Source organism: Hyperolius riggenbachi, chromosome 4 (genome assembly GCF_040937935.1).
Source record: "Hyperolius riggenbachi isolate aHypRig1 chromosome 4, aHypRig1.pri, whole genome shotgun sequence".
Classification (NCBI taxonomy): domain Eukaryota; kingdom Metazoa; phylum Chordata; class Amphibia; order Anura; family Hyperoliidae; genus Hyperolius; species Hyperolius riggenbachi.
The window spans coordinates 132,746,837-132,770,424 of NC_090649.1; the positions used below are offsets into that span (position 1 = coordinate 132,746,837).

The 23,588-nt window shown below is 45.9% G+C and overlaps 1 long non-coding RNA gene across 3 annotated transcripts in view; it reads right to left on the minus strand.

The window, feature by feature from the left end:
- Positions 1-1,278: 1,278 nt before the first annotated feature.
- The window catches only part of LOC137571507 (uncharacterized), a 75,158-nt gene continuing 52,848 nt past the window's right edge, over positions 1,279-23,588 (minus strand). For 2 of the 3 annotated variants that reach the window (XR_011031363.1, XR_011031361.1), the window contains exons 4-5: positions 6,938-7,071; positions 1,279-1,670 (exon numbers count right to left, since the gene is read on the minus strand). This is a non-coding gene — a long non-coding RNA (uncharacterized lncRNA). The remainder of the gene's footprint in view (positions 1,671-6,937; positions 7,072-23,588) is intronic. The other variant, XR_011031362.1, reaches the window with a different exon arrangement.

The following is a 23,588-nucleotide window of genomic DNA, read 5'->3' on the forward strand; positions in this document are numbered from 1 at the left end:
CCCACTGTATATATATACTGTATATAGATAGATAGATAGATAGATAGATAGATAGTAGCAGGAAAAAGTATATGTACCCTTTAGAATTATATGGATATCTTCACATATTGGTCATAAAATATGATCTGATCTTCATCTTCATTTGATTACCGTACCTTTGCAGTCACTTTGCCTGTGTTTTAGGAGGAAACGTGAGTCCACAGCCTTTAAGTTACGCTGTTGGATTACAGATGGCTCCGCCCATATCATGTCAGGTCCAAACCCATTTTTTTATGCACTATTTCCTGCGTCTTGGTGCCCCAGATCGTCTGGAACCCTAACAACTCTCCTGACAGAATGGCTTAAGCAGAAGAAAATACGCCTTCTGGAGTGGCCCAGTGAGTCCCGACCTCAACCCGATTGAGATGATGTGGCACTACCTCAAGAAAGCGATTTACACCAGACATTTCAAGAATATTGCTGAACTGAAACAGCTCTGTGAAGAGGAATGGTCAAGAATTACTCCTGACCGTTGCGCATGTCTGACCTGCAACTACAGGAAACATTTGGTTGAAGTTATTGCTGTCAAAGGAGGTTCAACCATTATCAAATCCAAGGGCTCACATACTTTTTGCATCTGCACTGTGAATGTTTACATGGTGTGTTCAATAAAAACATGGAAACATGTAAAGTGTACCAGAGACAATAAAATGAAAAAAAAAAATGAAAAAAAAAATGATCTGATATGACCCAGGTGAGGATATCCTAATTTCTTACAATAGTCAATGAGCTTAAGTAGCTGAGGTTTTGAGGTGTGCTCAACGTGTAGTGTAAGTACAGAAACAGAGGGTGAAACGGTCAGATGCCAGAGCTGAGTAAAAAAGTAAAAACAGGGGGAGCAGGCATGTATATGAAGTAGACCTCATGCCAACCACTCCCCATTCTCCTCTGCCTCCCCGTTCTCCTCTGCCTCCCTTCCTTTATTGATGAAATGCCCCTCACAGCCACTTCCTGGTTGACCTGACTACGTTGTGCGCTGCAGTGCGCATGCGCAGAATGCTCCTGGCCATGGGCGCACGATCAAGAATGTGCGCAGCCTGGCCAGCGCTTGTGCACTAATGGGCATGAGGACTACATTATTTTATTTTTTACTTTTTGCTTCAGCTCTGGTATCCTTTAATGGGGGAAGGAAAGGCACGAATAAAGAAACCCTATTTACTTTCAAAAACATGCTGTGTTAATAATCACAGAATTAGTAAAAAAACATTTCCACTCTATTGGTCAGTTATCCATCTTGTGTTTATTTGACTGCGCTCATTCATGCCAGGCTAGGAGACGTCCGCCTGAAATTGTTAGCGTTGCTCAGATTAACACATTTATTTAGAGATAATACCATGACCAAATGTTAATCTTTCCTGATTACTTCCTGTGTTCTGTCCAACTGTTGAGCTCACGGTCAGCATAGCGGCGTCAGCATGTGTGGCTCCAGCAGAGAGTGACACACGCTTCCGTCAGCTGATGTCCTCTGCTGTGCTTGGCCCACATGAGAAGACATGGAATCCCTGGAGTGTCCTTGAAATAGCTGAGGCAGCTGGGCTGGTGGGCAGGTCAGTCAGAGAGAGCTTTCTGTGGAGGTGGATGTGGCCGCTTCATGTATCTCCAGGTGGCAAGAAACACACATCAGCATTTTTCTTTGGGAATAGGAAAGACAGTTATTTTTTTTTTCCTGCTTTAGCCTTTCACTTAGATCACGCAAAGCCAAATGCTCCCAGTAGTGACTAACCTTTCCCGGCAGCCAGACATTTACCTGAAGCCGGCTGTGCTCTTTAGATGACAGTTGGATGTGCAGAGCAGAGGTATCACAGTAGGGCTACAGCATAGGAACAAAACTTCCCAGCCCAAAGAAGCAGCAGAGCGTTTTATTGACTGTGCCCTTTATAGTGTGTAATAGGTCTCCATTAGCTGAAATGCACAATTTAAGCCAAGATGTGGAGAACAGTGTAGATGGTGATATTGCAAATAGGGATGACCGACAAATTCCTGAGATCCGATTGGATATGGGCTTACCGCAGTGGTAATCAGAAATCTGTCTCGGAAAAAGGTATTCCACAGAAATACCGCATTACTGCAACTCCAAAATTTTAGCCCAATCACAGAGCTCAAAAACATTGTTCCAATCACAGGCTGCAAACATTTTCCATGGAAATTTGAATACCATGGAAATTTTAGTCCAATCACAAGACTCTGTAAAACTCTTGTCTAAAACTCTTGTCTGGTCTAAAATTTCGATGGTATTCTGATTTCCTCAGTAATCTACCGCATTCTCTGATTGGTCCAATACTACCAAATATTTCCAAATTTCAAGTGTTGCGATTGGCCTAAAATTTGTGATTGGCCTAAAAAGCTATTTTGTTTTTGATTACAAGAATTTAAAACACTAGGATGGGTCACATTCGACCTTACTAAGGCTTGTCAAAAAGTTATAGAAAGTGATTTCAATCACCTTCAAGAGGGAATGGCTTCTTTTTAACAAACTCAGATGTTTTTTAATATTCCCAAGTCAAATTTGCTTTGGAAAACATTAGTAACTCAGGCCCAAATTGTCTTACCCTTTGGTGACAACTGAGAGTAAAAGCCAACCCATAACATCCAAAGAACATATTTTTTTATATAAAGTAGTCCTATAATAAATGTAGTTAATGTGACGTGCTCACCTGAAATACTCTGCTATCTCTTTGTACCTGCTAGTGTCAGTTATTTGTCTTATACTACTATACTACTACAGTAATTGGTCTGTGTATGGACATAGGCAGGGGCGCTTTTAGGCATAGGCAATACAGGCCATTGCCTGGAGTTCCATTGGTCCTGGGGGCGCCATGTTGCTGGATTAAGCCCCACCCCCGAAGGAAGCCCCAACCTTGGACTAATCCCTGCCCCTGGGTGTTCTATTACTTGCTTGTGATGCATCTGTTTAGCATAGGTTGCAGGCAGGTTGCCACTGTGTCCCTCTGTGCTTTGTGCATCCTTCTTTCCCTCTTTGTGTCTCCTTCTGTCTCTTTTGTGCCTCCTCCTGTCTCCTTGTGCCTCTTTCAGTCCCTTGTGCCATGTCTGACCCCCTGTTTGTCCTTCTACCTCCCTTTATAGCTCATTCTGTCTCCCTTTGTGCCTCCTTCTGTGCCCATGTGCCTCCTTTAGTCCCCCTGTGCCACCTCTGCCTCCTTCTGTGCCCCTTTGTGCCTCCTTCTGTCCTCCTGTGTGCCTCCTTCTGTCCTCCTGTGCCTCCTTATGTTCTGTTGTGCCTTTCTTTGTCCCCCAGTGCTACCTCTGCCCCATGTTCCTCTTTCAGTCCCACTCTGCTTCCTTCTAACCTCCTGTGCCTCCTTCTAACCTCCTGTGCCTCCTTCGGTCTCCATGTGCCTCTTCAGTCCCCATGTGCCACCTCTGTCCCCTGCACCTTCCTCTCTCTCCCTGTGCCTCCTTCTGTGCCCCTTTGTGCCTTCTTCTGTCTTCCTGTGGCTCTGTCTGTCCCACTCTGCCTCTTCCTGTCTCCCTTTGCCTCCTTACATCCCACTCTGCCTTCTTCTGTCCCCCTTTGTGCCTCCTTTTGGCCCCCCTTTATGCATCCTTCTGTCCTGCTTTGTGCTTCCTACTGTCTCCCTGTGCATCCTTCTGTCCCCTTTGTGCTTTTTTCTGCCCCCATTGTGCCTCCTTCTGCCTCCTTTGCGCCTCCTGCCCTGTGTGCCACCTTCAGTCCCCCTGTGCCTCCTTCTTTCCTCCTGTGCCTCCTTTTGTCCCCCTTTGTGCCTCAATCTGTCTCCAATTGCGCCTCCTTCTGCCCCACGTTGTGCCTCCTTATGTCCCCCTGTGTGCCTCCTTTAGTCCCCCTGTGCCTTCTTCTGGCCCTCATGCCTTTTTCTGTCTACCTGTACCTCCCTCTGCCCCTCTTTCCTTCTGTCCTCCTGTGGCTCCTTCTGTCCTCCTTTGTGACTTCTTCTGACCCTCGTGCCTCCTTCTGTCCCCATGTGCCTACCTATGGGGTGTGCCTTCTTCAGTCCCCGTGTGCCTCCTTCCATCCCCCTGTGTGCCTCCTTTAGCCCCCCTGTGACTCCTTCTGTCCTCTCTGTCTCCTTGTGTCCCCCTATGTGCCTCCTGCTTACCCTCTTGCAGGCGGTCGCCTGAAATGCTGTGCGGGGGTGAAACGCAGCCCACATTACGTGTCTTTTCTGGTGAAACGCTGCCCGCATTGCCTATTTTATGGTGAAACGCTGCCACATTTACGTGTGCTTTCTGGTGAAACGCTGCCACATTACTATTATTTTCTGGCAAAACACTGCTGTATTACGATTATTTTCTGGTGAAACGCTTCCGCAATATGTGTATTTTCTGGTGAAACGCTTCCGCATTATGATTATTTTTGGGTGGAACACTGCCACATTACAATTATTTTAATGGAGGTTGATCGCCACCGGGGGGGGGGGTTTCTTGCCAGGAGTGACAAAATGGCTAGAGGCAACCCTGGACATAGGAAGCAAGAAAATCTCTCCAGTTGGATGCAGACAGTCATACTGTATATTTCTTATAAAGGTTATAATCTGTCTCGACTTTTGTAAAAAAGATAATGTGTGACCTCAGCATTGATGACTAAGCACACTGCAATACTAGATGTATCTCCACCCCATCATAGTGTCTGTTGACTGCATGGCCTTGCTGGGCCTGGGAGTCGTGCACAACTGCGCGTATGCAGCCAGTCCGCACGAGTGTCTTGATTTCACTTCCAATGCTGGGAATATTCTGCAGTCTGCACATGCGTGGTTCACTCTTTCGAGCAGCTAACGGACCTGCTAGTGGGAGAATGGAGGGGACACAGAGGACATGAGGGATCTCAAGGTCTAAGGGGGGCCGGAGGAAGCCCAAGGTAAGTTCCCTTTCTATGAATGCCTATCTGTAGCCCTGCCACTTAACCTACACTTAACAGTAACCCATCCCCGACCTAAGTCTAAAGTCCTGTTTACATGCTAGATGAAAATGACCACCGCTGACGAGAATCTAGCACATGTACAGAGCCTCAGCCCCTCACCCCACCCAGTTGGCCGCTTCGCAAGCGACCATCCGAGAGCAATCCCTACTGGGCGGCATACCGCATACTTGTGTACGAGGCTTAAAGAGAACCTGTACTGAGTAAAAATATTTAAAATAAACACATGAGGTAACTTCAAATGAACATTACATAGTTACTGTGCCATCAGTTCCTCTCAGAAGCTCACCATTTTCTTCTTACAATGATCCCTTCCAGTTCTGACAATATTTTGTCAGATCTGAAATATATCAGTTGCTGTCAGTAAAATATCAGTTGCTGTCAGTTATAGCTGAGAGGAAAACTGATGTACCAGTAATGTCCATGTTTCCCTATGGCTCAAGTGGGCGATGTTACAGTTCAACTGTGTGCTGACCAGAAAGCTGTTATGGGTAATGGCCATTTTCAAAATGGAGGACGGAAAATTCCCTTGATCACAGTGAACAAATAGGACGCGGGACAAGAGAAAGACACTGAGGAGTAGACCACATGGAAGGTAAGTATGACTTGTTTATGCTTATTTTGACTTTTAATTTTCAGTTCAGGTTTTCTTTAACACTAACTATAATCCATGCTGGACCATAAACCCTGAATATGCTTATGATTAACCTGACACTAAAAGCTGCAGCCTACAAGTTACCTAAACATACAGTAACCTAAGTGTTATGTAAGCATAGTCAAAGAGATACTAATCATTTTGAGTTAATGCAAATGTTATGCATATTTTACACACACACAAGTAGTTGCTGCATTTGTTTAGTCGAATTACAAGCGGCATTCATTTGCATAACATTTGCAGAAACATTTATGAACTATTGATCTTTTTATCTGTTCCTTGATCTCACATGTGTTTTTCTACAGCCACACAGGAGCTTTATGACCTGTAATTACTTATCAATGAGAGTTACCCAGTTCTAACTGCTGACCAACTGCAGAAAGATTGTCATTTACAGCTCTGGATTCTTAACCTTTACAGTGAGAAAAAAAAGGAACACAAGATGGTTTTAAGTAGTACTGGGAGTATTCACATACGTTTAATTAATGATCATGTTACATGTCAGGGTCCCCTTAAGGTGCCAATGTAGAAGAAAATACTGCAGTTATGCATCGCATTTGTTCCAGCATTGACTGTTATTGGGGACAGGAAGTGGAAGGATTTCTCACCAGCTGTAACAAATCAGTTTTACAGCAGTGAAAATCTGCCAGGCTGCAGCTCTTTCTTTCTCGCTGTCTAAAATCATTAAAGTAAAAAAAATGTGGGTACTGATCTTCTTTTGAACTTCTTAGCTTATACTGTAACTGTGGAGCAAAGATTGTGCTTGGCACACATCTATAAAGGCAGGCTGTTCTATTCCAGTAACTTACAACATCTCTATTATTCCACCACCGCTAAAACACTGTCTGTCCTCCTCACGCCTCTGTCATCCAGCGCCACAAGCTATGATTTGAACCTTGGCAAGGCTTTGGGCCTGTCAGGGCTGCACTGCAGGTACAGACAGCATGCAACCACATCCTCCAACAGGCCATCTTCTCTGCACCCATATTCAGAAGAACATATCATCTTCAGCTAGCGTCTGAATTACACACCGCTTGTTCCCCACAAGGCTGGTCTACTCTTCTCGCATGGAACAACTTGTCTCTCTGTAATTTAAAGCTTGAGCAGCTATTTCTAATTTTACCAAGTTAACCTTATTTTCCTCTCTTCCCCCCCTTTGGCAGACGTAGCTGCTGAAATCTATGGAATTTAAGAAAGCCTCAGTCTTTTCTGCTGCATTCTGCTGGCCCATCTATTTCTGCGTGCCACCCTTTAAAAACAATAATTACCAGGAAATTATAGGGTTCCGTAGAAGAGAAAAATGAATTAAGTAAGTGCGGTTCTCATACCTTACATATTTCATTGGTTGAGAGCTTGGAAAAGACGTGCTGGGCTCTGCGCTTCCAGCAGACGCTCGGAGAAGTGGTTTTCATTCTACGGATCATTTTCCATCTCTCCATTTGTATATTTAAACTGAGACGGTCTGGGAAAAAAATGTTTTTTATTTCTCTTTCCCTGATAAATTTTATTTACAAAGATGTTGTTGAAAAATAAAAGCAAGGAAATGTCATCAGGCCAAGCTGTGGGATAAAGGAAAGGCTGTTGAAGAGCTTGGACCATTCACACTTGGTTTCCGAAACCCTAAGCCTCCTCGCAAGGACACGGGGCAGCTACTGGAGCTATTAACTCTTTGATGTGCATTGATTCTGCCTTCCGTACTGACCATCTCAAGCCAAGTATAGAACTACAGACAGAAGATAACGAATATATGCATATCTAGGAGCTGTGTTATTATTAAAGGGGGCTTCCAGGTTCCCCCATTATCTCCATAAGGAAAAGCTGTTCCTTTAAGGCCGGATTTACATTTGTTTTTTGCGTTGCTGTGAGGATGAAAATCATATGTGTTTGCGGCAGAGTGCGCCCGGCAAGGTCCTATGCTCAGTGTGGCCAAGCTCATTCATGGACGGGATCCATCAGAGGTTTCTCATGACCTCCTCCAGACCACTGTGGCTGCCCAGAACTCTCATTAAGATTGCAACCTCGCTCCTTTTCATGCACAAGCCCGGCCGTGCTGCACTCACGAGAGTACTGCTGCAACTACGCAGTGACACAGAGCGCTCATGCACAAGCAGCTCTGGCTCACATGCCCACGACAGAAGAATGAACCATGTGCTGCAATAAAGAAAGGGGAGGGGGGGGGGTGCAGGGGAATCTTAGGTAAGTATGTTCTACTTCTTAGGTAAGTATGTTTTTTAACCTTAGGTTCACCTCAGGTACACTTAAATAAGGTCTGAAAATATCACCTTGCATTGAATAAAGGCCTATGTATCATTTCATTTATATTTTAAATTACATTACACTTGCACAAATACCTTCTGAGGCCTCGTTCACATTGCGTTCCGCTCACGTTAGCGTTTGTGTCTGGCTTTTTTTGACGCAATTTTTTTTTCATTCCCGATGCTTGGGTGGTGATTCCGTTTTTTGTGAAAAGTGCTTTTCTGAATGCTTTTCCCGAGCGTTTTTTAAATTCACTCCCTGACGCAAGTCAGGACGTGAACTCTTTGATTCGGAAAATAATAAATACAAGGTATTTATTCTTAAAACCCCTCACGCAATTGCTGCACAAAGCGATTTTGTGAGCGTTTTGCGTTTTTCCTATACCCTCCATTGAGACAGAATCGCCTAAAAAATTGTACGTGCACCGCTTTTCTGAGCGGATAAGAAACAAACTGCTCAGATGTGAACTCTGTCATAGAGAATCATTGCACAAGCGCTTTCAGGGAGATTATGAAAAATCGCCAGCGCTTAAAAAAAAAAAAAATCACAAAGCACCTCTAGTGTGAACGAGCCCTCAAAGTGGCTGGATAGTGTACTGATTAAGGGCACCGCCTTTGACATGGGAGACCAGGGTTTGAATCCTGGCTAGGTCAGTTCCTATTCAGTAAGGAGTTCAAGGCAAGACTCCCTAACACTGCAGGGTGGCCTCTTGAGCGCGTCGAATGTGGCTGCAGCTCTTGAGCGCTTTGAGTCTGACAGGAGAAAAGCGCTATACAAATGTTCGGATTATTATAATAAAGTCAGATGGAATATATATGCAATCATTCTTTGGCACTCTTCATACAGGCCAATAAAAAATAAACATCTACAATCAGAAGTAGATTGTAATGTTGTTTAATGTTAGAAGGGGTGACATATATTACAACCACACAGTCACTCCACCCTCTCTGCGGGTTTTGACAGATCACCATTAATTGTACAGCTCATTTGTGTCTCTTAGTTTGCATTACTGGAGAATAAAGTCATGTGGAGGGGGCTGCAGCTTTGTTCTATAAATAAGACGTATATATTTAGGTTTGGTTATTTAGTGTATGTCTGACTCTATGTGACACTGTCTGCTTGCGTTCACCTCATTCTATATGCACCTTTCACATCTCATTTAATTGGGTTTTGCCAGAGTATTTCTGTGGGGTGTTGGAGACTTAGATGAAACATCATTATTCACCATAATAGCAGGAAAGCGAAAATAGCATTATGGTTTATTGCCTGTACTGGCTACATGCAGGCTGAATGGATAAAGGGAGCAAATACAATATGTATAAAGCACAGCGCATCAGGATCACAACAACTAACAAGAATTCCCTTTAAACAGAGCTGACTTCAGTAAATCTAAAAAGGATCAGCATGTGTGGGCCTGATCTGTACTAAAGTAAACCAGAGATGGCATGTGTGGGCCAGTCTATGACGCTTCCTCCAGCTCCATGAGGTGCTTGGAGTCCCTCGACATCCTCCCCGGTGCTCCACTCTCTTAGAAAACCTACCGGTAATCAGGCCGGTCGTGCAGTCCTGCGCATGTGTGGCTCTGCCGCGCGCACACTGACACCCCCCATCGCGCTCCTGCAGCCTAAAGCATACTGTAGGCACATGAGCGCGACGGGTGAGCCACGTATGCACTGAAGACCACGACTGGCGGCAACTGACCAGGAGGATTTCAGAGAGAACAAGCATGCATCTAATCATGTCAGAAACTCCAAGAGAAGAGACCCAGCACCGTCTTCAAGCGTATTATAAACTATTTGTTTAAAGCATCAAAAAGACAAAAAGGGCAAGTATGTGCGACGTTTCGAGAGGAGGCTCCTCTCTTTCTCAAGCTGACAAGCCCTCTGAATACATACAAGTACAATCGGCTTTAACCACCCTGGCGTTCTGATTAAATCGCCAGGGTGGCTGCGGGAGGGTTTTTTTTAAATAAAAAAAAAACTATTTCATGCAGCCAACTGAAAGTTGGCTGCATGAAAGCCCACTAGAGGGCGCTCCGGAGGCGTTCTTCCGATCGCCTCCGGCGGCCAGAAGTAACACGGAAGGCCGCAATAAGCGGCCTTCCGTGTTTCGCTTACCTCGTCGCCATGGCGACGAGCGGAGTGACGTCATGGACGTCAGCCGCCTCCGATCCAGCCCTTAGCGCTGGCCGGAACTGTTTGTTCCGGCTACGCTGGGCTCGGGCGGCTGGGGGGACCCTCTTTCGCCGCTGCATGCGGCGGATCGCCGCGCTGCAGCGGCGATCAGGCAGCACACGCGGCTGGCAAAGTGCCGGCTGCGTGTGCTGCTTTTTATTTGGTGAAAATCGGCCCAGCAGGGCCTGAGCGGCAGCCTCTGGCGGTGTTGGACGAGCTGAGCTCGTCCAGACCGCTCAGCTGGTTAAATAGTGCTTGCTCCACTAGGGAGCCAATCAGAATGGTCTGGACGCCCTGTCATCAACCAATCAAGCTAAGTTCCTACTTGTAAACCCTCCCATCTGGTGGAGGACCTGATGGGGAACTGCATCTATTTATATACTCCAATCATTTTAAAATAGCCACTGGAGGGCCGACCAATAAGGGCAGAGCATGTTCTGAATGAAAAAAACGTCATTCAACCGCCACGCGGAAATCCACATTGAAAATCCGCATATGGTTAAAGTCAATGCGTATGCGTAAAAACGTACGCATAAGAAAGACCAATGCGTTAAACCCGGAAGCGTAAATCATCTAAGACATAGACGTTCCAATCCAATCGCCTATACCGGTCACGCATAAAACTTATCTTTTCAGGCCAAAAAGGTGTACATGCTCCTAACCCTTAATTGAATTTAATATAAACAATATATAATGAGAAAAATCAAGAAGATAAATGAAAAAAAGAAAAAAACTAGCGCTAGGTGTCTGGCGGCCACCCACAGCGGCGGCCAGACACCGAATGTCGCAACAAAATCAAACAAAAATAATTCCATCTCACCCTCCCAGACTGGCATCCGCCCCATTGCAGCGGCCAGTCTGGGCTGGCGAGAAAAAAAAATACCAATTCCATCCCGACTGGCGTCCACACCTGGCGGGCAGTCGGGAGAGAAACAGGTAAAAAACAAAAACAAAAAATATTTGAAGGCCAGCCCAGACCGGCGGCTACACTCCAGCGGCGGCCAGTCCAGGATAGCCAACAAATCAAAACAATAAAGATATCAAAAAAGTTTTCTTTCTAAACCCCTTTCCCTCCCGACCGGCGGTCACCAAAGTGCGGCAGCCGGTCGCGGAGGATAGGGGGGAAAGGAAAAAACAGAACCAACCCGAGAAGAAGACTCCAGGCGTCCAGACCAAAAAATTATCAACAAGACATCTATCTGTAAACACATGGACACAACTCGCACTCCCGGTTGAGACCCCCCGGACCAAGGGCGTCCAGCTTCCTGATCCAAAACAGCTCCCGTCTCAATAATTGTTTGACCCTATCACCCCCCCTTCGTGGCGGGGGGACAGAGTCAATCACCTGGACCCTCTAATCATGTCAGAAACATCTGATCTGCATGCTTGTTCAGGGTCTATGGCTGAAAGTATTAGAGCAGTAGTCCTTAAACTAAGGCCCGCGGGCCGAATGCGGCCAGCCAGGCAATCTGCATTGTGTAAAAGGAAACAAATACATCAGCCTCCATAAGTATCTCATCTCAGGTTTCCTTTAAATCCAGCCCAGATATACCGCTTTACCTGTGACACCCCCACTGGAGTGTGCCCAGGGGTGTGTGGGTGTAAGTCAGGGTATGTTTCCATGTGCAGTGTTGTGTTTTTGGCACACATATTTCCAGATACCAAGTTGCTTTGTTCATTAATAAAATATACGTTATTTACAGCAGTGCAATGTAATTAATAGAAAAATATATATATAAAGATTCCCCCCTAAAAAGCATATGCTGTAAGTGTTTCATTTTTACATTTGAAAAAAATGTGAGCCAGCCCTTCGACTTTCATTGATTAGCATGGGCTCTCAGATCAAATACAATTTGTGTACAGAAAAACCCAAATAAAATGCATCTAGGGGAAATGAACCCCTTACTACAGCTCAATTACAAAATCACTCTTAGGCCTTGTTCACATCATGAATCGCCAGCACTCGCGCTTTGCGTTTTTGTGCACATTAGCGATTTTAGGCTGGAGCTTTTCTAAGTGCTTTTGATGAGCGATTTGTTTTTTTCACTTCCTGACTAGTGAATTCCCTATACCTTCCATTGAGCCAAAACGCTCAGGCTCTTTCACACTAGAGGCTGCAGTAGAAAAGGCTGAAACTCTGCCTTTTGCTTAACGCCAATACATAGCGTTTTCAAAGCGTTTTACAGCTCATATTTTTCTTAAAAATAAGTCAACAAGTCAGCTGTAAAACGATTTGAAAACGCTGTAGTTGGCGTTTTCAATTGACTATCATTGAAACGCGAAAAGCCAACTTCGGCTGTAAACAGCTTTGAAAAAGCTCTGGGAAGCTTAAAAACGCAACATCCAAAAAAGCTGCTTTAGGTGTGAAAGGTAAAATGAAAGTCTATGGACTTTTAATTTACCTTGGAAAACACCAACTATGGTCTTGGCTGTAAAACACTGAATCTAGCCTCTGGTGTGAAAGAGCCCTCAGAAAATGGAACAGGCAGCGCTTTGGTAAGCGGAAAGCAGTCGAAACGCGCTGATATGGATATACATAAGGAATCATAGCACAAGTGCTTTTAGGGCGATTTTGAAAATCGGTTTGGGAGAAAAACCAACACAAGTGAGGACTTCATTTCATACAAAAAAAAAAAACAAAAAAAGAAAACTAGTATGGAAAACCCGTCCTCACTCTGGCTCTTGGCTCCATCAGCTGGATGGTTCACTTTCCAAAAGAATTGTTAATAGTTTAGCAACCTAAAATGGAGTACCGTCCAGTGAAATACAGGTGGGCTGTTGAGACTATTGAACTAGGGTGGAGGAGGTGCCCCAAAAAAGTGACTATTAACAATCAATATGTGTGCACAATCGCAGCAGCAGCTATTAGTGCTGGACGTGAGTCTCATGTCCAGGAATCTGTAGAGTAGCAAATTCGGATGCAAGACTCATGTCATGGAATCTGAAGTAGTTAATTAATTCCAGTTGCCTTCCTGTAATACTGATCTTTTAGCTTTAGTAGCTCCTGGGCCACAAATCTTTAACTAGCATGCAGCAAGGTGGAGCCAGACTGAGCCAGAGTCTGCATGCCTGTTCTGGATCAGTGATTCATAAAGAATAAGGAGGAGGAGCATCAGCACAACATCCCAGCAAGAACCTCCGAGCTCTGAGGCACTCGTACTTATTCACTAGAAGCCGCACAACACTATTTTGTGGGTACTATTTACCTGAGGAAGCGGGTAAAGCCTGCAAAACGCGTCATCATACCTGATTCTTGTGCAATAACATTTTCAAATTGCTAAGCCATTTTGGTTGTTGTTCTTCGGGAGAGGTAAGCTAACTACTACCTCTGCTTTTTTAACTAATTTTTTGTTGTTGTATTTTTGTGCATCCCCACCTTCAAAATCCACGCAAGAAGAAGCATTTTGAAAATACAGTCCATAATGATGGACTTACATACTTACTTACTCCACCCTCATACTTCAGGTGTCCATTGTATGTGCAAATCAATAAATTAATGACGACATATATCTTCTTCTTCCCAAAGCTTACTGCTAAGTGCTGTCTCAATATTGTCGAGAAATGTATTTTACTACAATTATTATTATGATTATTTATTTATATAGCGCCAACATATTCCACAGCACTTTACAAAGCACAGTAAGACAACACGGGGAACATAGGTACAACCAAAAAAAGAGTCTCAAGCAGCCCAAATATTGCAACAAAAACAGTAAACATTAGGATGACCCTGCCCTTGCGAACTTACAATCTACAATGCAGCTTTATGTAAAAAACAGTAATATGCAGTAAAATCTAAGCTTTGCGCTGTACAGCTTCCTTCCTGTCCTTGCTGGATGGCTGTAGATACACTGAGAGGGCTACTACGGCTAATAATTATGTTTAGGATAAGCAAAAAGAGGCATAAATACAACCAACTTGGATACATGGTGGTGGCTTCTTTTTCTGGAGTTCTTTGTTTATTCTACACACATCTTTCTTGGCAAGTGAGTAAGGAAGGATTTGGCTGTGGTTATTTACAATTCATTCTCATGATTTTCAAGCTGATGACCTGTTTAGGGAGACCTGGATAATCCACAAGGCAACCCTAGGCAGTTCCCTAGGGCCTGGAGAAAGTCTACGGACCTAGTGGATGCTACCCCCCCACCAAATCTTACTAAAAAAGTCAGGTGACCATGAGTGGTGGGCAAAAACTGTTATCTTGCCTAGGGCCTCATTTTATCTTAATCCTTCTGTGAGAAAACGCGGAAAAGCCGCCGCCAATACTCAAGGTGAGGCGGCTGATTCCGCGTTCAACATGGCAGCTGGCGCGCAGTCGGAGCGCGGAGAAACCGCCACATGCTCTGACAACAGGGCGGCAGATTCCGCGCCCAATGCGGCAAGTTGCACGCATAGGCCTGCGCCTCTCAGTAATGCGGGATGCGGAGAAAACGCTGCACGCACGGACAGCGGTGCGGCGGATTCCGCATCCAACACAGCAGAAACATTACAACGCATGACTGGTGTGGCTGGGACTGATAGTCCACATTGGTTTAGGAGGACGCGCGCGCGTGCAGAGAGGCAGGGCCTTTATGGCAGTCAGAAGGGGGACAGCTGACCAAGCCGGTCAGCTGACAATTTCAGCAACCTTCATTGGTCCAGCACTTAGGGGAGGCGCTGGAGAGCGCTATTGTATATATACTGGGTGCTGGTCATTCATCTGGTGTCTGGCGTTGCGATCACTACGTGGTAGCACTCAGACCTTGTCAGTATCTGTGTTCTTTAGACCAGTTTCCAAGGTGTTGATGGCCAAGGATCTCACACCTTAGTCTAGGAAATCTGTTATTATTTGTGTTATACTTTAGTTCAGTTTCCAAGGTGTTGATGGCCAAGGAACTCACACCTTAGTCTAGGAATTCAGTATCATCTGTATTATTGTCATATTCTAGGCTAGTTCCTGGAGTGTGAGAATCTTGGAGCTCACACTAAAGCTTAGGCATTGTTGATTATTTGTTATGACCTTCTGCTTTCCTGACCATTCTTCTGATCTCTGATTTTGTACCTTGTCATTCTGATACTCTGTTGCTGACCTCGGCTAGTCTCTGGAATCTGCATCTGCCTCTTGTCTCTGTACCTGATCTGTCTGTCTGTTGCCGACCTGGCCTGTCCGACCTCGAGAACTATCTTCCCAGTTCGGAGATAGTTCACATACCTGTCAGTGACACTGCACCATTGGTGTCACTCACCTTCTGTCCTTCCCTCTCTCAGCCTTGCTCCGCCCCTTGGGGAGCTCCAGACCTGTGGAAGGAATCTGATCCATTGCTGTATCTCATACTGTCTAGCACCTATCTCCCGGGTGCGTTCCTCAAAGTATTACTGTTGCACCAACACTCTCATCTCTCAGGTGTCCAGAGGTTAGAAGATATATCTGATTATCGGTGATACTGCAGATCATCAATAATCGGGTATATTCTGTATTCTCGGTGATACTGCAGTTCACCGGTAATCAGACCCTCTCTGTGTTACACCGATCGTTACAGAACGCCAGACCCAAAATGCAAATGGACGCACACACTGACCGTCTGGGCGCACTTACCACTTCGGTGGACTCTATCAACTAAGTGCTGGGTAATCACAAAGCTATGATTGACCCTTTGTCCGGTTCTCTACGTACCCTTCAGACGGCAGTGGATGAGGTGCGATCCCCTCCTAGCACAGACATACGTATGCCTGTACCTGAAAAATTTTCTGGTCACAGATCTGACTTTCAAAATTTTAGGAGTAGAGTGTTGTCATACTTTGAGTTAAGACCTAGATCTTCAGTGAACCATGACCCAAAGGGTCACATTTATCAAGACTCTGTTATCAGGAGATTCCCAGACCTGGGCATACAGTCTGCCCACTGGAGATGTAGCTTTAACCTCTGTTGATGAATTTTTTTAAGGCTATGGCAATAATTTACGACGATCCAGACATTGCGTCGACTTCTGAGCGGAAGCTCAAGTTATTGCGTCAAGGCAAGGGTCCGGTCGAGGAGTATGCGGCAGAATTTAGGAGATGGTCAGTTTCAGCCAGGTGGGACACCTATGCCCTTTTAGACTGTTTCTTATCAGGATTATCAGATGAGGTTTCAGATCTAATGTTAAGTCTGATTGAACCTAAGACTGTCGATGAGGCCATTTCATCGGCAATTAGGATTGATCGCAGGTTACGGTATCAAAGGCAGACCAGGGGCAGAGACAATGTTAAAATGTTGACCTACGCTACACCCCCGGTGACTGCATCTCCGCCCGTTTCTCCTCCCCCCGAGCCAATGCAGATTGGTCGGTCAAAACTGTCTCAAATGGAGTGGAGACGCAGGATTTCTGAGCATTTGTGTCTTTATTGTGCAGAGGGGGGACATAGAGTACGGAATTGCCCTAAAAAGTCAAGAAACGCCATTGCCTAGGAGTAGTTGGGGGTGATACCCTAGGCGTACAGCTCTCACCCCTAGAGGATAAGCGGTTACTCCCAGGGCCGGCCTTAGGTTTCACAGCGCCCTGAGCGTAACCAGATTTTGGTGCCCGCCCCCCCCCATTCATCCTCTTCGCAGGCACGCACGCACGCACACACACACGCACACACACACACACACACACACGCCTAACTGTATATAGGCAGCAGATACGCCCTTTAGTGTATATAGACAGTCAAAACAGATTTCCCCCCCCACACTTTTTTGTATGTAGGTAGATCCCCCCCTTTAGTATCATATAGGCAGATCCCCCCCCCCCCCCCCTTAGTGTATATAGGCTACTAGTCTTATATATGTAGGCAGATCCCCCCCTTTAGTATATATAGGCTGCCTATATATACTAAAGGGGGATCTGTCTACATAAACAAGACTAGCAGCCTATATACACTAAGGGGGATCTGCCTATTATAGGCAGATGCCCCCCTTAGGCCCCCTTTACACTTAATCAGTTGTTATGCGTTAGTGTGCGTTAGTACGCGTTTTTTCCATAGCAGTGCATTGGTAAGAAGATTTCAGTTAAAACGTGTTAAGTGTGAAAGGAGCCATAGGAACACGAGACTTACTTTGAAAACCAGTTTTCTTTCCGTTTTAACTGAGAGCAACTGATTAAGTGTAAAAGGGCCCTAAGTGTATATAGGCTGCTAGTCTTGTACATGTAGGCAGATCCCCCTTTAGTGTATATATAGGCAGATCCCCCCCCTTAGTGTATATATAGGAAGATATATACACTAAGGGGGGGATCTGCCTATATATACACTAAATGGGGGATCTGCCTACATATACAAGACTAGTAGCCTATATACACGAAGGGGGATCTATCTATTATAGGCAGATCCCCCCCTTAGTGTATATAGGCTACTAGTCTTGTAGGCAAATCCCACCTTTAGTGCATATATATTAGGCAGATCCCCCCTTAGTGTATGGGCAGCACGGTGGCGTAGTGGTTAGCTCTCTCGCCTTGCAGCACATGGTCCCTGGTTCGAATCCCGGCCAGGACGCTATCTGCAAGGAGTTTGTATGATCTCCCCGTGTCTGTGTGGGTTTTCTTCGGGCACTCCGGTTTCCTCCCACAAACATACAGATAAGTTAACTGGCTTCTCCCTAAAAGATTGTCCCTAGACTATGATACATGGAAAATATACATACACATATGACTATTCTAGGGACTATATTGTGAGCCCCTCTGAGGGACAGTTAGTGACAAGACAATATATACTCTGCACAGCGCTGCGTAATATGTCAGCGGCATATAAATACTTAAATAAATAGTGTATATATAATATATACTAAGGGGGATCTGCCTAATATATATATATACATATATATATATACACTAAAGGGGGGATCTGCCTACATATACAAGACTAGTAGCATATATACACTAAGGGGGGGATCTGCCTATTATAGGCAGATCCCCCCCCCCCCTTAGGTAACATAGGCTACTAGTCTTGTAGGCAGATCCCCCCTTTAGTGTGTATGTATACAGGCAGACCCCCACTTAGTGTAATATATATATATATATATATATATATATATATATACACAGTATATAGGCTTAGTCTGTAACACAACAAAAGCATATATTGGGGTCCTGGGGAGCGGAGCCTTACTTTTACTGGTGGTCATGGGGAGATGGACAGCCCAGGTCTCGAGGACAGTCACACTCACTGTCACAGCCAGGTCAGGGCAGGGTGGCTGGCACTGGCACACCGCGCGCTTCCATCCTCCTATCATGACGGGGCCGGCGCGGGGCGGAGACTCTCACAATGCCTCCAAGAGGCCCCAGCAGTTGCTGGTCTTCGCCCCCATCACCCCCAGCGGCACCAGGGGGCGGAGCCAGAGGGAGACAGACCGTGCGTGCAATCCAGCTGGAGCACGCAGCCGCCGGCCGCCGCAAGTAAGAAAAAAAATTACAATATGCGGCCAGGGCGGCAGGAGAGTGGCGCGGCGCCCCCCCCTGGAGGATGGCGGCACGGCGCCCTGAGCGATCGCTCCGGTCGCTCAGGTCAAAGGCCGGCCGTGGTTACTCCTTCCTTGTATGATTACATGGGAGGATAAATCGGAAGTCTCTGAGGCCTTTGTTGACTCGGGCTCAGCGGCTAATTTCATGGATTACGAATTTGCTAAGAAATTAGGTATTCCGTTCATCCCGGTAAAACCATCTCTACAGGTTACGGCAGTGGATGATTCCCCACTACAGCGTAACCATCCTCTGTCTCAGACACCAGAAGTGGAAGTCACTATAGGGGTGCTGCATAGAGAGAGATTGCAGTTTTTTGTGTTGCGCATGACAACCTCCACAATCATCCTTGGCATGCCGTGGTTACACCTTCACTCTCCTCAGATAAACTGGGCTACCGGTCAGCTAGCCAGCTGGTCAGCCCACTGTTTTCGTCACTGTTTAGCGAAGGTGACCTTAGGCCAAACCAGGATTCATGTGGAGGGTGTTCCGGAACAATATGCAGAGTTTTTGGACGTGTTATGTCCCAAAGCTGCCGATGAATTACCTCCACATCGCCCTTTCAATTGCCCGATTGATCTCCGATCGGGTTATATGCCTCCTAGAGGTCACCTCTACAACCTGTCGGGGCCAGAAAAGGTGGCCATGCAAGAATATATCCGTGAAAACTTAGCTAAGGGGTTCATTCGTCCTTCTCGGTCACCTGCCGGAGCGGGGGTTTTTTTTGTAAAGAAAAAGGACGGAGGCCTTCGGCCGTGCATTGATTACCGGGGACTGAATAAAATCACAGTTAAAAATCGCTATCCGTTACCCTTGATAGACGATTTGTTCACTCAAGTCACCAAGGCTAAGATTTTTTCAAAATTGGATTTACGAGGTGCATACAACCTGGTGCGGATCAGGGAGGGCGATGAATGGAAGACGGCCTTTAACACACCCGACAGGCATTACGAGTATCTGGTGATGCCCTTCGGGTTGTGTAATGCCCCGGCCGTCTTCCAGGAACTCATTAATGAAGTTTTCAGGGAGGTGTTGGGTAAATTCGTCCTAATATACCTGGATGATATATTGATCTTCTCAGACAACCTCTCTGAGCACAGGGCTCATGTCAGATTCGTGTTGCACAGGCTCAGACAGAACAGGCTTTACGCTAAGTTGGAGAAATGCATTTTTGAGGTGACATCTGTCGCTTTTCTGGGATACATAATTTCCACCTCAGGCCTTTCTATGGATCCCGCCAAAGTCTCTGCTGTCTTGGAATGGCCCCAACCAGTAGGTCTCAAATCTCTTCAGAGATTTCTAGGGTTTGAAAATTACTATAGAAGGTTTATAAAGGGGTACTCCACAGTCATAGCACCCCTCACCAGTCTCACTAAAAAAGGGGCAGATACCAACCATTGGTCCCCCGAAGCTCTGGCCGCTTTCTCCACTCTGAAAGAACTGTTTTGCTCTGCACCCATATTGAGACACGTGGACACCTCCTATCCATTTATTGTAGAGGTTGACGCCTCAGAGGTTGGAGTAGGCGCTGTGCTGTCTCAACGCTCTTGGCTGCAGGGAAGATTGCACCCATGTGCCTATTTTTCTTGGAGGTTCTCTCCAGCAGAGAGAAACTACGATATAGGGAACAGGGAGCTTCTAGCCATTAAGTTGGCCTTTGAAGAATGGCGTCATTGGTTAGAAGGAGATGAACATATGATTACAGTCTACACGGATCACAAGAATTTGGAATACATTGAGGGGGCTAAGAGATTGAGTCCTCGTCAGGCTCGGTGGTCACTGTTTTTCTCGAGATTTAGATTTGTAATTACGTACACTCCTGGTAGTAAAAACATTAAGGCAGATGCCTTGTCCAGATGTTTTGAGCCAGAGACAGCACATCCCTCAGAACCTGAACCCATTGTTCCACAGAAGGTAGTATTGGGAGCTACAGAGACTTGGAAAGACTGGACGGAGACTTTAGGTCCCTTCCAGCAGGATGTCCCTGAGGGAAATCCTGAAGGGGTTATGTTTGTGCCACTGCCTTTTCGTCTCCAGGTGTTACAGATGTTTCATTCACACAAGAATGCTGGACATCCAGGGGCCTCCAGAACACAAGACTTGATTGCTAGATGTGCTTGGTGGCCTTCTTTGGCAACAGATTGCAAGGAGTGTGTCAGAGAGTGTGCAGTGTGTGCTAAAAGTAAACCCTCCCGTCTGGCACCTGTGGGAACGTTGCAGCCTTTGCCCACCCCGAGTGAACCATGCACCCATCTGTCCATGGATTTTGTAGGGGAGCTTCCTAGGTCTGAAGGCATGTCGGTCATTTGGGTGGTAGTCGACCGTTTCAGTAAAATGGCCCATTTTGTGCCCTTAAAGGGACTCCCCTCGGCCCAGGAGTTGGCCGATCTTTTCATCATTCACGTTTTCCGACTTCATGGCATTCCGGAAAACATTGTGTCAGATCGGGGAGTCCAATTTGTCTCTAGATTTTGGAGGGCATTTTGCCATCAAATGGGCATGTAACTGTCATTCTCGTCAGGCTACCACCCACAGACCAATGGTCAGACGGAGAGGGTTAATCAGTCATTGGAACAATTTTTGAGGTGTTATGTTGCAGAAGCGCAAAATTATTGGGTTAAGTTCTTGCCATATGCGGAATTTGCGCACAATAATCTGAAAAGCGCTTCTTCTGGGTTCTCTCCATTTCAGGTGGTGACTGGAAAGTTGCCCAAGTTTTCCCCATTGCCAGTAGCCTCCACTCCGTTTCCAGCTCTGGAGGCTTGGCAAAAATCGTTCAAAACCATTTGGGGGATCGTGAAAAGCAATTTGGAAAAGGCTTTTCAAAGTCAGAAAGATCAAGCTGACAAGAAACGATCCTTAGAGTGGAAGTTCCGACAAGGAGATCTGGTCTGGGTCTCCACTCGTCACTTGACCCTGAAACAACCCTCGGGCCAAGTTAGGTCCCAGGTTTGTGGGCCCTTTTTCTGTGACAAGGAAGATCAACAATGTTACTTATGCCGTCGATCTTCCTGCTAGCATGCGTGGTGTAAGATCTTTTCATGTATCTCTGCTTAAGCCAGCTTTCCACGTGGGTACCAATCCTCCTCCTCCGGTGATGGTAGACGACCAACCTGAGTATGAAGTAGAGAAAATTTTAGATTCACGAGTAGGGCAGAACTCACTACAATATCTGGTTCACTGGAAGGGGTATGGTATAGAGGAGAGAACATGGGTACCTGAGTGTCGCATGCATGCGGACAAATTGAGAAGGGAGTTCCACACTCGATATCCTGAGAAGCCTGGTAGGAGTTGTCCGGAGTCCACTCCTCGGGGGGGGGGGGGGGTACTGTGAGAAAACGCGGAAAAGCCGCTGCCAATACTCAAGGTGAGGCGGCTGATTCCGCGTTCAACATGGCAGCTGGCGCGCAGTCGGAGCGCGGAGAAACCGCCGCATGCTCTGACAACAGGGTGGCGGATTCCGCGTCCAATGCGGCAAGTTGCACGCATAGGCCTGCGCCTCTCAGTAATGCGGGATGCGGAGAAAATTCCGCATCCAACACAGCAGAAACATTACAACTCATGACTGGTGTGGCTGGGACTGATAGTCCACATTGGTTTTGGAGGACGTGCGCGCGCAGAGAGGCAGGGCCTTTATGGCAGTCAGAAGGGGGACAGCTGACCAAGCCGGTCAGCTGACAATTTCAGCAACCTTCATTGGCCCAGCACTTAGGGGAGGCGCTGGAGAGCGCTAGTGTATATATACTGGGTGCTGGTCATTCATCTGGTGTCTGGCGTTGCGATCACTACGTGGTAGCACTCAGACCTCGTCAGTATCTGTGTTCTTTAGACCAGTTTCCAAGGTGTTGATGGCCAAGGATCTCACACCTTAGTCTAGGAAATCTGTTATTATTTGTGTTATACTTTAGTTCAGTTTCCAAGGTGTTGATGGCAAGGAACTCACACCTTAGTCTAGGAATTCAGTATCATCTGTATTATTGTCATATTCTAGGCTAGTTCCTGGAGTGTGAGAATCTTGGAGCTCACACTCAAGCTTAGGCATTGTTGATTATTTGTTATGACCTTCTGCTTTCCTGACCATTCTTCTGATCTCTGATTTTGTACCTTGTCATTCTGATACTCTGTTGCTGACCTCGGCTAGTCTCTGGAATCTGCATCTGCCTCTTGTCTCTGTACCTGATCTGTCTGTCTGTTGCCGACCTGGCCTGTCCGACCTCAAGAACTATCTTCCCAGTTTGGAGATAGTTCACATACCTGTCAGTGACACTGCACCATTGGTGTCACTCACCTTCTGTCCTTCCCTCTCTCAGCCTTGCTCCGCCCCTTGGGGAGCTCCAGACCTGTGGAAGGAATCTGATCCATTGCTGTATCTCTTACTGTCTAGCACCTATCTCCCGGGTGCGTTCCTCAAAGTATTACTGTTGCACCAACACTCTCATCTCTCAGGTGTCCAGAGGTTAGAAGATATATCTGATTATCGGTGATACTGCAGATCATCAATAATCGGGTATATTCTGTATTCTCGGTGATACTGCAGTTCACCGGTAATCAGACCCTCTCTGTGTTACACCGATCGTTACACCTTCTCTGTTTTTGGGAACTGAACATTTGTTTCACGAAACACATTGAGAAGGTGGATGTTAGCTTTTAGCGCCTATGCCACCCGACAAGGGAAGTATATTTGATATTGTAAACCATGAATTGGTGGAGTTTTTACCCAGTTTGAGGAAGTAGGTCCAGATATTTCCATTTTACTTGCCATATCAACATTGATGCACTGTATATTTTAACAAACACAGCCTTGACATATATTTGAAAACTATATTCATTGAGTCTCTGTGATGCGTGTTTGTTTGTTTGTTTTGTATTACTATGTAGTAAAATTGGAAACTCTTGTTTTTAAGAAATGCTGACCTGTGTGGTTCCACAATTTTTGTTGCATGGTTCCAGCAACTCCAAATATCTACAGGGTGGACCATTTATATGGATACACTTTAATAAAATGGGAATGGTTGGTGATATTAACTTCCTGTTTATGGCACATTAGTATATGTGAGGGGGGAAACTTTTTTTAAGATGGGCGGTGACCATGACGG